At 30.8% G+C, this 16050-nt stretch overlaps 1 protein-coding gene and 1 non-coding gene across 2 annotated transcripts in view; one reads left to right on the top strand and one right to left on the bottom strand.

The window, feature by feature from the left end:
• Qin (tudor domain-containing protein qin) overlaps window positions 1-16050 on the top strand; it is a 95781-nt gene that overhangs the window by 29502 nt on the left and 50229 nt on the right. The gene's annotated exons all lie outside the window — the stretch shown is intronic.
• Window positions 6026-6098, bottom strand: Trnaf-gaa (transfer RNA phenylalanine (anticodon GAA)). The gene has a single exon. It is a non-coding gene; the product is annotated as a tRNA-Phe (tRNA).

Genomic DNA, 16050 nt, shown 5'->3' on the forward strand with positions numbered 1-16050 from the left:
TTTATCTGCAGATGTTATTTTTTATTTCGTAAAAAACTTCTCAACTTGATCGCCGTGAAGCTAACTACAGTCTATTGTTATTATTATTTGTTTATCTCAGATCTAAAAACTTGCTAAGAAATGTTTGAAAAATTTAGCGGCAAAATAAAAAAATTTTAGAGGATTAATCAATCGAGGAATAATATTGATAGTTTGATTAGCAATTAGTCTAACTCCTTATATTTTTTAGAGGATGTTTTTTTAATATTTTGATGTGGCAATAGTCCAATTATAAATTATTTGAATGGTTATTCTTCTGAAATTTCATTCTATTAAACAAATTTATAACCTGGGTTAATCATAGAATTTAAATAACATCTAATTTATTTTTTAATTTTCAAATTAAAAATAATTTTTTTTTTCTATCAATTTTAAAACCAGTTTTTGTAACTTGTGATTTGTCGCATAGAAATTGAGCCCAATTAAAAAAAAAAATTAACGACACATCATTAAACTCGAAGGCTATTTATCATTAAACGATACTAGGCTTTTATAAAATTTTCGTAAAATAACTACTCGACTTATCCAAAAACTATACAACAAACTACTAATGAAATTTTCGTGAATAAACTAATAAGGCAGATAAAAATTTAGTTGAATTGAATGTAACAGTTTAAAATAGAATAATTAATAAGATTTGGCTGATAAGTCGCCGGCGGATGCGGATGCCAGAATTAAAAATAAGGGCGAGTAAAATTTTCCTAACGAACGGTAATTCGTTAATTAAACAGTCGCGCTAAAGTGTTCAAAGGAAACTCACAAGACTTAATTTATATTTTTAACTTCACTTCTCACTTATTCCCATCGTTAACTTATTTCTTTATTTGTTTCGCTAGGCGTGGGTCTTATTTAGATTTTTTTAATCTCTCCTACTCTCGGCATCCTGCGAAATTGATTCCGACTTAAGTATTGACTTGGAAAACTTATCAGCATCTTACTTTTTAAAATTCATTATAAATTTTTTTAATTATACCTCATTTTTCTCAGCTCTTGTTTACTTTTTATTTAAAAAAAAAAAAAAAAAAAAAAAAAAATCACAAGTGAAATTCAAGAACTTAGTCGGAAAGTTTTTTTATTAAACTTGTACAATAAAATACGCGAATTCATACTCATCTATCTCCATATATGTCTTGTATGTATTATATCGCAATACCGAGCTAATATAACATCGGTGCATATAATTGCACGTAGTGTATATTTTTGCGTAATAAATAAAGCGAATACCCGGAAATAGGAATGGTAACATGCGTGAGTTCCCGCATAAATCGTCCCATAAAAAAAAAACTGGATACTGTTGATGTACTGATAGATGATGACCGATCAGAAGAACGTATATTATAATAATAATCATAACATTTATCTCCTTCACATCTCGCTGTATACTTTTATGCGTACTATGCCGCAAACTAATGCTAATAATAGCAATAATAGTAGACATTTTATTATTTCACGCCCTGCGATCATTCGCTTTCGATTTATCTCTGGACCATAAACTTTGCAGATAAATATATCTATATATTATAAAATTTATACAGCTAACCACGGACATCGTTTCCATTTAACGATTCGATATAACATTTGGTATAAAAACGATAAGAATTTTCACGAGACTGCACATCAACTGTCTTTATAGATATTTTTGTGTTATATATGTGCATTGTACTTTCTCACCTATAGTAGCTAAGTTGCGAAAATAAACTGGGAAATAGTCAACAAAGGGATAGTAAACTGACAACAATAGACAAAGGTTTAACTTTAAATGAGAGAAAACAATTGTTTTCTCTTTTAAATATATTTGTTATTTTTTTTTTTTTTTTTATTAGTTTGTCAGCCAGTGACAGTACAGGAAGGTCGAGGTCTTAGTTCTGATCTTTGTTGACTCCGAAAATGTATTGTATTTGATGGGAAAAAATTGATTTATGTGGGGAAATAATTATTATTTATTTTACAGTACGTTTTATTTAATTAAGAAAATTATGTTAGATAGCTTTAATTTTTATTTAGCAAAATTTGTAAAGATTTTAAGCTTTTTTTAAAATGTTGCTGATTTTTTAAGTAATATTTTTTGACATTCTTTTAAAAATTTATACAAGTAGAAAAATAAGATTTTTTTACATTTGCCGAAATTTTAACAATAATTTTTTAAAAGTTTGGAAAAAATTTTGAAACTTGAAATTTTTTTTAGTTTTTTCAATTTTAAAATTTGATGTGGTCCATTAAAAAATTCGCATTAAAAATTTATTCAATTCACGGGATCAATAATCCAATAAACAAAAAAAGGACCTTCAAAGCCGCAAAAAATTCCACATGCTAAATCTCGACTCGGAGACCACCAACGTGATGAAATAAAATTGATCCAGTATTTCACTTGAAATAAAAATCCTAAACATTAGTCGTGTGGTCTAGTGGACTCATGCATATGTATTTGATATTTAAGTCTCTAAAAGCGAGGTATTATCAAGCGAGTCTTCTCAAAACTTTCATTTAAAACGGTAAACACTGTAAATTATGGTTCATTAATTCTCGATTTTATCTAACATCACCAGCAGCACACATTACTTCCGTGTCAAGCGTCTGGTCCGATATGAGAAAAGTGAAAGGTTTTAACTAAAATATTTTAAAAACATATTCACTTTGTTAATGTAAGCGATCCTGGCAACGGATAACGCGTGTATTATATATGTACCAACGAGTAAAATGACACGGAAAATTATTATTCTTCTATTCTGCGTAGAAAGTTCTTGAGTGTAACAATTTATTCCGGTCAGCTCATCTCGCATTTATTTCATTTTATTGCTCCTATTTTATTTTTCAGAGTTGTATATAAACTATTACACCGCTCGTAAAAAATGTTCCGGTCGCGCAATAGAAAATAGATATGTTAAAATGCGACCGCATTATTTTATTTGAGAGCTAATCGACGAGTAAAACTAGAGCGAGCTGAGTTTAAATCGAGTGAAAAGACGTAATTACGATGAATTTTTGTTGGCTAGCTCTTCTAATTGCATCGCGATCTACAATTTATTTTGTGACTTTTAACTTAAGCGCGAAAGGTGCCCAACTGCTTCGAGGGAAAAGGTTTTGCTTCTTAACTTACCGTGGGTTCTTTATTTGTTAATTAACTTTTCTTAAGTCCTCTCTTGGGTAAATAGAATTAGTCCTCACATCTTTCCTTTCTATTTCAATTATATATACTACCAAACTTTAAAAATTAGTAATTAAATAAGTTTGTAAGTAAATTTAGATACAAGGAAGCTTATTTTTTCTGACCTTAATTTCTAGTTTTATTGATTTGGTCCCTCAAATATTTGAATATTTAAGAAACAAAATTTATTAAATTATACTTTTAAAAACTAAAAAATAATACAATATTTCATTCAAAATTTTACTTTGAAAATATTTTTTAATTTTTTTATCTAATTTTTATTTCTAAAAATTAGTCTTCTAAATCTTTGAATTTAAATTTATTTTTATTTTTTAATTATATTAAAAAATGTTGATTCAAAAAATTCAAACAATTGCTCATAAAATGGTACTTTTATTCTCTAATTTAATTGATAATTTAGTATCATCAAACTGTTCACTTGTTTACATTAACTCTTTAGTTGACATAAATATGACATGAACAATGAGCAACATGACAGTTCTGTGATTAAAAGCCTGTTCGATCCTCATTTTCAATGACACGAATCATTACTAAATCAAAAATTAAATTTAAACTTGAATGAAAATTTTGTGTAAAATAAACCATAAAAATTTCCTCAAAAATTAAACTCAAAAAAAATAATTTTTTTGAATATTTAACCAGCAAAAAAAAAATAACCGTCTGCCAGAAAAATACGGTGACTGTATGTAGCTTTGATCATTAAAAACTAAAGCAACAACAAAATGTAGCCCCCATAAAATAAGATATACAGTCTTTAGAGCGAAACGTCACGGTAAAAAATAGATTGGACTAGACAGCTGAGTATGAAATGAACGGAGGGTTGTCCAGAAGTATAGCATAGCTGTGAGCTGAGAATATATGCAATGCCTTCCGCTTCCTCGGAAGTGTAACCTCCTATGGCAGCGACACCGCAAAATTTGTCGGTCTCTAACGTAGTTCACCAAATGCTCGGTGAGAAGGAGTCTCCATGTGCTCAGAAATTCCTAAGATATCTAGAGTGTCATACGAAATACACAGATGAGTCTTTCTCTGTTGCTCCACCAAGCGAAAGCAGCTTCGCAGTATTGTGGGCACAAGAAGAAGGAGGAGTAGAAGTTGAGGAGCTTTAAGAGGTTGAGGTAAGAGCTTCGTCAAACTCACTTGGTTCGTTCATTCGAATTACCCTCCCATAAACTCTCACTTGGCTTATACACCCACATAAAATTTGGCTGGTCTTGTTTAAAACCTGGCATTACATTTTCCACCTAGATCATTTCTTCTTCGGCTTAGTACAAGCGCACCAGTTCCTCCTTCTTCTTCTTCTTCTTCTTCTCGAGCTCCTTTTATTCACCTCCTCAAACTTGATCGCACTAAAATAAACGACCGTTTGTTCGTTCACGATTCGCACGTGAGATGCAATTCGGTAATAAAATAAAGAAACGAATTTAACCGAGAAAATTTTACGTTTTACCGGGAAAATGCCGAGAAACTCTCGCGAAACCCGTTACCTACGTGGTATGATAGAAACACGGAAAATATTATATTTATATTCTATTGAATAAGACCTGACGAAAAACATGCTTTTCATAAATCTCATTATCCGAAATGTCGACATTTTTTTTTTTAAATATATATAAATGTCGCACATCTTGAATGCAAGTGGTCTTCTCTTTGAATTTTTTACTGCTATTCACATCCACCTTAAATTCTTTTCTCAAGTAAAACAATTCTATCGTTCAATTTTGACAGACTTTGGTTTTATCGTAAATTAAAGTTTCAGACTAATACAATTTGCTCTTGAATTTTATATGATAAATTAAATTTATTCCAGCTAAATATTTATCAATATTTAAAATATAATTTTTCAGGATTACAAATGTGTGAATAGAGCCTCTAAATTTTATTTTCGGCAGTTTATCTATTTGTCGTGCCTGCAATTCATCATCCAAGATTTATTATAAAAAATTGACCATCAGAATTTTAAACTTAAATTTTTTACACAAAAATTCAAGTGTCCTATTGATTTATGATATTTACAAAAGGGCTTTTGATCAGTAAATAATCAAATAAAATTTCTCATGGGAGTAGAGTTGGACTAAAAAATTGGTCAATAATAATCCAGGATATTTGTTGACTGAATATTATATATTCAATCCATTATGAAACAGAAATAAACTAGTGGTGGTGGATTGCAGCTAATAACCCTCTATTATTGTCCATGGTATATACAACCCCCCTCACTTCTGGAGCTACCCTTGGTAGAGGTATGGCTCTCTATTCTGCACGGTGTTTCGTGTTCCTAGTCGCTCTACTGTTCAATCAGAGTCTGGCTTATTGCCTTTTAATTGATTACAAATGACAGATTGATTGGCTGGCTCCGGTTAACGCTCTCGATACATGTGTTTACACAAATACACTAGAATTTTTCTATATACGTCCATGTAAAGCTACCAGTAGCTTTTAATTTACCGTTTTTATTTAAACTACTACTATTTTTCTGTGATTGTCGAATTGTTCAACCAATCGATGTTCATGCGTGTTTATCTACAAAATTTCCTCTTTTTTTCAGCCAAATCTAATAAGTTCCAAATTAGTTTGTGAGAAAATGCAGTAGTGAAAAATTTTTTAAAAAGAATTTTTTTTCATCAAAACTTCTTTTAAAATTTTAATTCACATGAAAGTTTTTAATGGATAGTTAACCTACAACCACGTGTTTCTAAAATGCTGAAATTTAACAGAAAGACTTGAATATTTAACACAATGACAAAAAATTTGTTACTGTATAGAAAAAGAATACGATTAATTAAAATAATATTTGAGACAAAAATTAAAAAAAATATCTGCCGAAACCCGGGATTGAACCGGGGACATTTAGATCTTCAGTCTAACGCTCTCCCAACTGAGCTATTTCGGCCGGATAGTGGAAAAGAAATACTGCGCAAATATAATTCGCACGACAATATGCTCAAAATAAACCGAGACTTTTTGGCAAAAAAAAAGGGAAACCGAATAAACTTTGAAATGGAAAAAAGCTCCTATTTAAATGTAAAAAAATCTTAGAACTAAAACCTACACATTTAAAAGTTTTAATTTAAAAAGTTAAACTTTATTTACAACAGATAGTTTTTTATGTTTTTAATTAATATTTTTTTTTTCTACACTGATATAAATCTATATAGGTTTAGTTAAGCTTTCATTTATCCGGTAGATATATCCTTGCAATTAAAATCTTTAGCGACAATTTAGAAATAACTCGGTTGCGAGTTACTTGGCTTTCAGAAAGTCAAACCCGTTCGTCGAGCTACTGCTCTGCAATTACACTAACACCGATGTAACTGTATTACTTAATTGAATTCGTCAGGTCATTAGTGTAGTAATAGAGAGGATGAGGATGAGGATGAAAGATAGAGAGGATGGATTATCAAATAAGGAGGAAGAGGGAGTCAAGTAGTGCGTGCATTTAACTTACCCAAGAATGAATATGTTAACCGAGTGCCGTGAGCTAGAGACTTACAAATATTTTGTGATATATGTATCTAGATTGAGATAATACCTTAAAGTTCAATCATCGGTTTAGTTTGATTTCACGAGGGCGAAACTATTGAGCAAAAACTATTATTGAGTTACAAGTATCTCACTATTTCGATTTACCAATTAGTCTATTTCAAGGACTTTAAATAGCTCGGAACCACCAACTATCTGCCCTAATTATTTATCGTTCAAAAGGACCAGTTTGCAGTCCAAGTGAGGAATAAATCCAGATGTACATGTAGTTGGAATTTCGATGGTACTTGATATTTAACTACATCAAAGTAAAGCCAAAAGGCTTCTTACCCACTTACTTTACTGCCACTTTAATGTTGCACTCATAATCGCATTATTAATATCAAATCGATCTACGTAATAATTTCATCAGTGTCCTGGCAAAAGCCCTATTTCGTCGTTACATCTTTATATATTTTTAAATTACATTATAATCCATTTCACTTGGATGAAATATTTATATTTAGAGCACAGAAAAAAATGTATTTTTTAATATAATGCTGAATTCAGCCGTAAAATTTTCAGTATTTGTTCTGAAAAAAAAAAAAAAAAAAAAAAAAAAAAAAAAAAAAAAAAATTGAAAATTGCCATAATATCAATATTAAAAACTCAAATTTAAAAAATATTTTTTTTACTAAATGACTTAATTTATCTACAGTCGATAAATTCTTCTTTCCATTTATGAAATCATGATGTGACTTCACCATCTGTAGGTAACCAAAATAATTTTTCAAATTTTACGATAGTCAACCATAAATTAAACCAATCTGACTATAAAAAAAATTAATTCTATACAATATCCTTGAATTATATTGATTTTAACAATAATTTTTCCCGAGTGCTGTTTTATACTGTAACAGGGCACTAAAATACTCGACACTCAAGAATTTAAGAGATTTGTTCAGATATATCACTAAATAAAAATAATCAAGACTCCAAAGCAGTCGTCGATTCAATAAGTATCGGGTTACTTTGATAAAACAAATCGTTGATTTACAATTAATCTTCAATCAAGATTTGCTAATACACGTTTCATATCAATTAGTACAGTTATTATTGTTTTAATTAATTTTGTAATTGATGTATGATTAATAACCTAAATTTGATCATAACATTTGGTGATTATGTAAAGTAGACAGAAATTCGAAGCTTATTTTGTATCGTATCGCAAAGATTATGATAACGAAAATGTTTAACGATATTTACCATCTGAGATTGTTAATTAAGCAGATAAATTTAGATTTCTTACTGAAACTAAACAGAAGGATCTCTTTGACGTTTCCCTTTCAGCGGATCATGATCATTCAATGTAATGATCTCTCTTAATCCGGATAAATTTAGAGCTGGACCACAAAATTCAACTAAGTAGACGAGATATATCCAATTTAGGTTAACCCGCCCCTTCGAGACTTAATTAATCTCGAGAGTAAAAGTGTTTAATTGCTCAATCGAAAATTTGGAAATACTGATGATAATAATGAAAAAAAGCCGAAAGGTTAAACGTATGCATAAAACGTTGAGAGCTTAAAAGTGAGTTGGGCGCCATAGTCGGGTATCATCACAAAGATAAAGTATAAAATAGTACTGAGTACAACGGTACTGTATTGAAACCTCATAGTGGAATGCAAACAAGGGTAAACAACAAACAAGTCAACTAAAGGCGCTGGAATTTAGTTTTCGTATTAATCTACCTACCCTTTATACCCATCGTCATCCCATTTTCGTGCCTTTTTTAACTCAATGTTTTCCAAATTACATCGGCTTTGCTTTAAACAACTTTGTCCTTGAAGTAAATCTAGTTTTTTTTTTAATTTTTTTTTTTATTCGTCAGTGTACATAAGATAGGCTATTAGATTTCCAAAGTTAAAAATATAAAATTTAGCACGCTTTAAAACTTACATGTAAAATTTCTATTCAGATTTTTAATCGTTTTGAATCTGAAAGAAAATTTTAGTAGTTTTTCGTATTTATGCTTCAGTATCCAACGTTTCTCTTCAGATCCAACACCACAAAAAAAATCAGGATAAAATCGACCATTATTGGATGCATATATGCAATTTCTAAAAGAATGTCATGTTCAAATAAGTCAACCGAATAATAAACGGCCCTATAAATTGACCAAACGAGCAGGGAGATTATTTCGAATGTTTTCTTGGCACAGCAATGTCTTTCGTATTACTTCAATGTAATATTCAAACTATATCTTGGATTTCACATGACTCTAGGCAAGGGTAACAAATTTGGAAATATATCCAATGCAAAGTTACAAGATTAATATTTTTTCGAGCACAAATATTCTTGTTGGAATTCCAAGAAGAATCTATTTGAATTGATAGCATCTTGAGTTAGGTAAATATTCCTCGACGGTGAACCATTAATAGCATGTGCCTTAAACTTGATAGAAGTCTTGTTAGCAGCTGATGAATAATCGATGTCCGATTCTATCAGCTTACGTCAATGTTTCTCTTTCTCTCAACCATCGTGCTCGATTTTTCTGATGCTCACATCCATTTATACGGACGTATGCCAGCTCTGTTGCATTCTCTTGTCTCTCCTCAATTGGGTGGAATGTGCGCGTGCTCCACTCAATGGTATGCATAAATTAAATTGTTTAACTCTAATTGATTTCTGGTTAATTGATTTTTCGAATCTTTGACTCCTAAACAGCCAACTTTTGAATTCTTGAATATTTCTTTGTTCGCCTTGATTATTTATGAAAATTTAGAATTTGCAATGAGCAATTTGTCAGTGAGAAGAAGTAATATTGTAAATTTTTGGGTGCATGAAGCACATGAAAAGAACCAGAGAATAAAAAATGGTCAATCCATTAGAAATGCAATAAACGATAGTCGGCAAACGGGCGGAGGCACTCTCACAGTGATTTAACGTAATGCGCAACCGGTATCGCATCCAATATTGCCCGCGGTATATACACTCGCTCCTCTTTCTCTCCTATCATCACCAAACTCTGTTTGCATATGTGTATTTACTCTAGTGGGTTTGCATTTCACTAAACGCCCTAACTGTTAGCTACCACTTGATTCTCTATCCCGTAACTTCGGCTTCATTCTATATAATACTATATACTCAAAACTGTACTATATGCTACTGAACTATAACAACCTACGTAGCCATCAAACCCACAAGACTGTGCCCTCCGCTTCCATCCCGATTATACATTAAAACATTACGTCATCTGTAATTATAAACCACTTTATCCGTTTATCATGGAGCTCTCTGATCGCTTTCCATTTATTAATCAAAGTTACATACCAAATTTCATGTTGGACAACATCAGTTATTTCTGACTGATATATTTTATCCAAAACAAAGGATTTATACTAAATTTATCCTTACACACAAAAAAAATTTTTCCTGAATTAAATAAAAAGATTAATTTTTTTTTTTAATTGTTATTACACTTGTAATTCATGCGTTCTCGAAAGTCTCGAGTATGTAAAAAGCGGATGGAAAGGAGTTGGCTAATTCAATAGCTTAATTATCGAGTGAGTTCCGAGTGAGTGCGAGATATGGATATGAATATGGAATATTTTAGTTATTCAATAAAAAGTGATTGTTCTTTGAATAGTTATATAAATATTGTAAATCCGGTGTTCATTTCTCCAAACATTGTTTATCTACTCTACGCAACATTAATTTATGTGTGCAAAACATTGATAATTATTTTCTCTGTGCACACAGTCGAGTTTAAAATGTAATCGAAGTTGGCAAATCAAAATGTTGTCAAAGTTTGAAGCACGATATCGAATATAAAAAGTTATCCAACATCTGAAGGGGATTAAAAATAAAAAGTAAATATATATTTTTTTTTCTGTTGCTATATCTTGCCAACCAAGTTAACGGATATGGAAATAAATGCATGCAATGGGAAATAAGATTTGTAATAAATTTCTCATGTAGATTTATCTACTGAATAATTAAATTCTTGAGAGTTGAAACTTGTAGCTTACAACTAATGATTAAATTTTGAAGTGAATGTAAAAGAAAAAAAAATGGTAGTGATAAAACATAAAACGGAATTTTTTGTTTTGAAATTATTAGTGTAGATATATCACGAATGCAATTTTGATGGTCCGGTATTCACATTTTAATACGCTTTTCCTGACTAAAACGTGTCGCTTGACGTTCCTATCGGCTCTATTTTACTGAATAGCTCACAGACGAAATTTTGTACCCCTTTTTACCTCTGTGCATATATAAATGCACTGTATTTTATGTACATAAATATAAACATATATAGATCGTAGATGTATCAATGCACATAGAAACGTTTGTGTGTCATCATACTGGATACTCAGAGCTTTGTAAAAAAAACTAAAACAGAAAAAAATGAAAAACCTTTCGACGATCATACGTTTCAACAAATTAAATCGCACGCTATAAACACCCGGTCTCTTGAACCTGCCAGAATCCATCGATACTTCTCTCTACAACCAACCGAATATCATTTTTTTCAACTGTTTTCCCGTTTAACGCTCGGTAGAGTGCTCTTCTGAAATTCAGAGATTACACAAGTTCAAAATAACCGATCAACTCTATAACTAAATGTTTTTAATATTTTGTACTTTGGTTTTAAACGTGACTAATCTAGATTAAAAGAAGGGTTGTTATAGCTCATGATAATAGGTGATTTAGCTCAAAATAAATTTTTTTAAGGTTTGTTGAGTCTAGTACCAAACATTTTTCGTCAGGAAGATTAGAAAAAATTAAAAGATGACAGATTTTAGTGAATTTTAAAAATATTAAAAAATCAAGAAAATGTCCAACGAAATTTAAACTTTAAATAATTTTAACTGGTTCAGAATTTTTAGATTTCAGTAAATTGAGAAGAAAAAAAAATTCTTCCCCAAAAATTTGGCTCAAATGAATTTTTCCTTGAAAATAATATATTATTGAAAGTTAATTAGAAATGAATTAGAAAAATTGAACTCGCTGGATATAATAGTGAATAAAAATACAATATATAATATTCATATGAGATTAATATTGCAGCATAACGCTGAGAGAACTCTTTTTTAGCTTACAAACATCATCGCTTGTACATAGCCATAGTTGGCAGAAAAGAAACGTTCACTGTCCCTCGTAATCGGAGCAGTGGGTGTGCGCCCATTCTCTTATTGCTTTGGGTTGCACGGGAGCGTGTACTAACATCCTTCGCAGATCGTGGGGGAACGTACGAGGGATAGAATAAAGAAAAGAAAGAAAAAATATCGACTAAAAAAAAGCAACAGGATAAAAAAATAGGCGAGTAACAACGGCGTGTAGTATGCAAGCAAAGCGAGTTGTCTAGAGTATGAGCGCAATACCGGGACGAGAGCTCAACTCGTTGGGCTGTTACATCATGCATATACATGCCGTGCTTCGATGCTTGCTTTAGTGTCACGTCGCACCCGGGTATGTCTTGGGTCTGCTTCACCGGATCTTTAGTTCTTTCTTTATCCCTGTTGTGTTATTTTATATTGCTTTTCAGTCACTCTATCGCCCAATAATAACATCACCACATCATGTGAATTAGCTTGGGAAATTGACTAGGAATCAGCTCTCCTATCTTCAACCTGCCAGATCTCCTTTGCTTATTCTTCTTATGTATATTAGATTTTTTTTTCTATATTGCCCATGTTCTACATCTATATCTATATCTACAAGTATTTTGCAGACTCATGCATGCACGGCTACTTTTATAATCACTTAACTTTTATATCCTGCTGAATAAATTCAGCCTCTTGCTATTTTTATTTTACTATCTCTTTACGTCATTTTATTACGTCAATTAACATGTCCTGTAAGTTTTGCTTATTTGATATATTTATTGATACTTATTTTAATTTATTAGCGAATTTATTTCTATTTTAGACTGTGATTTTGTAATATTATTTTACTTAGTAATAAAATAATATTCCGCTGAAGAATTATTTTTAAAAGAATATATTTAATTAATTGGACGGAAAAAAAAAAAAATTATAAAATGAAAGTTGAAGAGTAGAAATGAATGAGACTGAAAAAATCGACACTAAGTTAGGGTCAAATAAAATTAAAGATGAAATTATGAGCGTAATAAAATTTTTTTGTAAGTAAATTTTTTCTCAAAAAATTTTAGACAAATGCATCTTATCTGATTATTTCCGTTACACCCCCCGACAAACATTCTAGCCTATCCGTCCTTAGTAAATCACAGAATTTATTTTCTGCCCAAGTAGTTGCGAGAAAACTTTCTATCGCGCCATCTGTTGGATTTTTTTTTTTTAAGTAAAATCCGCAAAGTAAATGCTGTAATTATTATAAAGCAGGAGCAATAAACTGAAAAAATTAATCATAATTTTTATTTTATATAAAAATAATTAAAATAAGGAAATATTAAAGAGTATTGGTGCATAAACGGAGTTAGCGGAACTTTTAATTGGTATGAGCATATATAGATATAAATTATAATGAGTAAAAGTCTATATATATATATATATATATATGAATAAAAATTATCTGGGATTAAAATTTTTAAAAGTAACTCACTTTATTTAAAAGAAAGTAAACCATATCATTGCAGGATATGGATTGAATAATAATGATTTATGATAATGATAATTAAAAATAATAAACCATTTGATATTATTTATTTACGATCCTCGTTCAAAGATTAACTATCGAGAAAGTGAAATGACGATGATTTATTAGTGTGTCTTTGCGCAATTTCTCGGTTCAAATGCTTCATCCACCGAGCTAGCAAAGAGAGAAGCCTCGGAAAAGCGAGAGCGAAAGTTCAGGATAGAAGTGATCTAGATTGTCAGTATGATGATTATAATATTATAAGCTTCTGTCTTGAGGGCTGCCAAGGTTAGGGCGCATGTAAACATGACGATTGGAGAGAAATGATAGCAAGTAGTCTGTCGGTGGACTACTTTCCCACGAGACCGTGCCCAATATTTTTTTCTCTCTGCATCATATCGCTGACACTATTTGTTAATCTTTAGGTTTCATAATCATTTCAATATTATTCTTTGTACATTTTTTTTAGTTGCTAATTCTTGATCTTTTACCGAAAGAAAAATGAAATAGAATTTTTTTTTTTTATACAAGTGATATTTAATTGATAAAAAATAACTCGGATTTTAAAACAAAAAGTTTTTTATTTGATTTCGTAAAAAATTTACATTGCAAATTTAAAGTTATTAAATTAAAAAAAAAATAGTTAAATTTTTAGGTGAAAAAAAACTAAATTCTTAAAATATCCAATAAACGACATGTCGGACTTTTTCTCAGAACAAATAGACAAAAATGAATTCCCATGTAAATTATCGAAGATAAAATTCAATGAAAATTGCAGCATTTTTTCAATACTCCAATTCGTAACTTGAAAGTAAAAATGAATAATTATGAATCGAGCACAAAGTAATTAAAATTATTGATTATTGAAATGAATTGAATCGTAAAGCTATTTTTTGATCAATAAAGTATATTCAAATGGTATTAATTAAATCTATAAATGATTAAAAAAGTTTCAATAAATTAAATTTTTTATGAATAATTTCAAACAACAAATTCTTTAAAATTATTTATTTATTTATTTATGTATGATGATTTTATAATTACAATAATGATTATGGTTGGATTTACATATTTGTCGATGTAATTATTACATTAAATCCATAAACAGATGCGTGGGAAAAAGGGAATTGCGTGAAAGGATTATAAAATCCTCTTGGCGTAAATTAAAAAAAAATTATTAAATAAAAATTTTATGAACATAAATACAGTAGACATTAAACTATTAATAATCGCAGGGAAAAATGCAATTGATTATTTAATACCTTGTGTTGATAAAAATAAAAGTAAAAAGGTGTATAGAGAGAATTATTTGACGATTTAATGAAATTCTCTGAATGATTCAAAAACAGTGGGCGAGTATAGTACGAGTGGCGGTTCTTGAAAATGGCAAAACTGCAACACGATGAGCCATAATTCTGGCTGATTAAATATGCATGGGATTTGCGTTTCGCGAGTATGTATAAAGAGGAGTACTGCATGATATGTATATAGATATATATATATATATATATATATATATGTGCGGCACGGACGAGCGCGATTTCGTGACGTGGCAACAACGAACGAACGTTCGAAGCCTCATTCTCTGTATACGTCATAATACTGTACAACACCATTATAATATATGTACACCTACACCTATGGCAACATTGATACTTGTATCTGGTCCTGGGTATCGTATGTTCTCGGTCTCTTGCTTGTACTATTCGTTGTTTATTCATTAAACCTACAATAAACAGTGATCAGCGGTTGGTGCAAACAACTCCATTGCAGTAACATTTCCGTCACGCTGCCTAACAAATTTAACTAAATTATTCCAACACTTTATTAATTAGATAATAAATGTAACAATCTTTTTTTTTTTTTTTTTTTTTTTTTTTTAGAATTTTCAATAAATTTAAATTTAAATTGAGATAGATACACGGAAATAACAAGATGACACTGGATATCATCCTAGATTATACTCAGTGATATCTACGGTGAAAAAAAATTTTCAGATAGTAGCTAGTATAGTCTAGATTATACTCATTGTTATCTGGATTATATATATATATATATATATATATATATATATATATATATATATATATATTTTTTTTAAGTAGTAAAATTAAAGAATGAAAATGTATAAATTCTGAAGTGAATTTCCCAAGACACTTGTTAACAGTAGCCAAGTCTATCAGACACTTGGATTATTCTCAGCGATTTGTATGATAGGATTGTCGGAAGTCTGAAGGAAACCGAGGAATATATCGTAGGTTAGTCAGTAAGAGTACAACAAAGTAGTCTATTTATGCAAATCGATCTTTTTAGCAGATTGCCGAAGGCCAATCTTGTCTAAGTAGTTTCTCGAGCACTTGACGAGTCACGGGAGAAGAGTAATGGGGGGACAGCAACAGCAAAAAAAAGTACATGTCCAGAGCTCGGGCGAAATAAAGTAGTTGAAGGTGGAAAGAACGAGTGTAGGACCGCCACATACGCGATAACACATTTACTTACAGAATTAAGTGTGTACGTAGAGAGTAGGTGTACAGAGACAGCGGAGTTTGTGTACTAAAACTTCGACATCTCTGTTATCCACGTCGGACGCATTTCCGCACTTTAAACCCCAGTTACACCCGAGGGGCTTTTATCATCCTCTTGCTCGTCGTAGGTAGTCGTCTCTCTAGTCATGTTAACTGACTGGATGGGCGGGTTGGGCTGAGACCCTAATTAACCAAACGTCGCCTCGCGTGGCGGCTGCTCTGAGCTGCACGACCGAC

This window comes from Cotesia typhae, unplaced genomic scaffold (assembly GCF_013202065.1).
Source record: "Cotesia typhae breed Kobodo isofemale line unplaced genomic scaffold, CoteBio_Ctyphae contig_22, whole genome shotgun sequence".
NCBI lineage: Eukaryota > Metazoa > Arthropoda > Insecta > Hymenoptera > Braconidae > Cotesia > Cotesia typhae.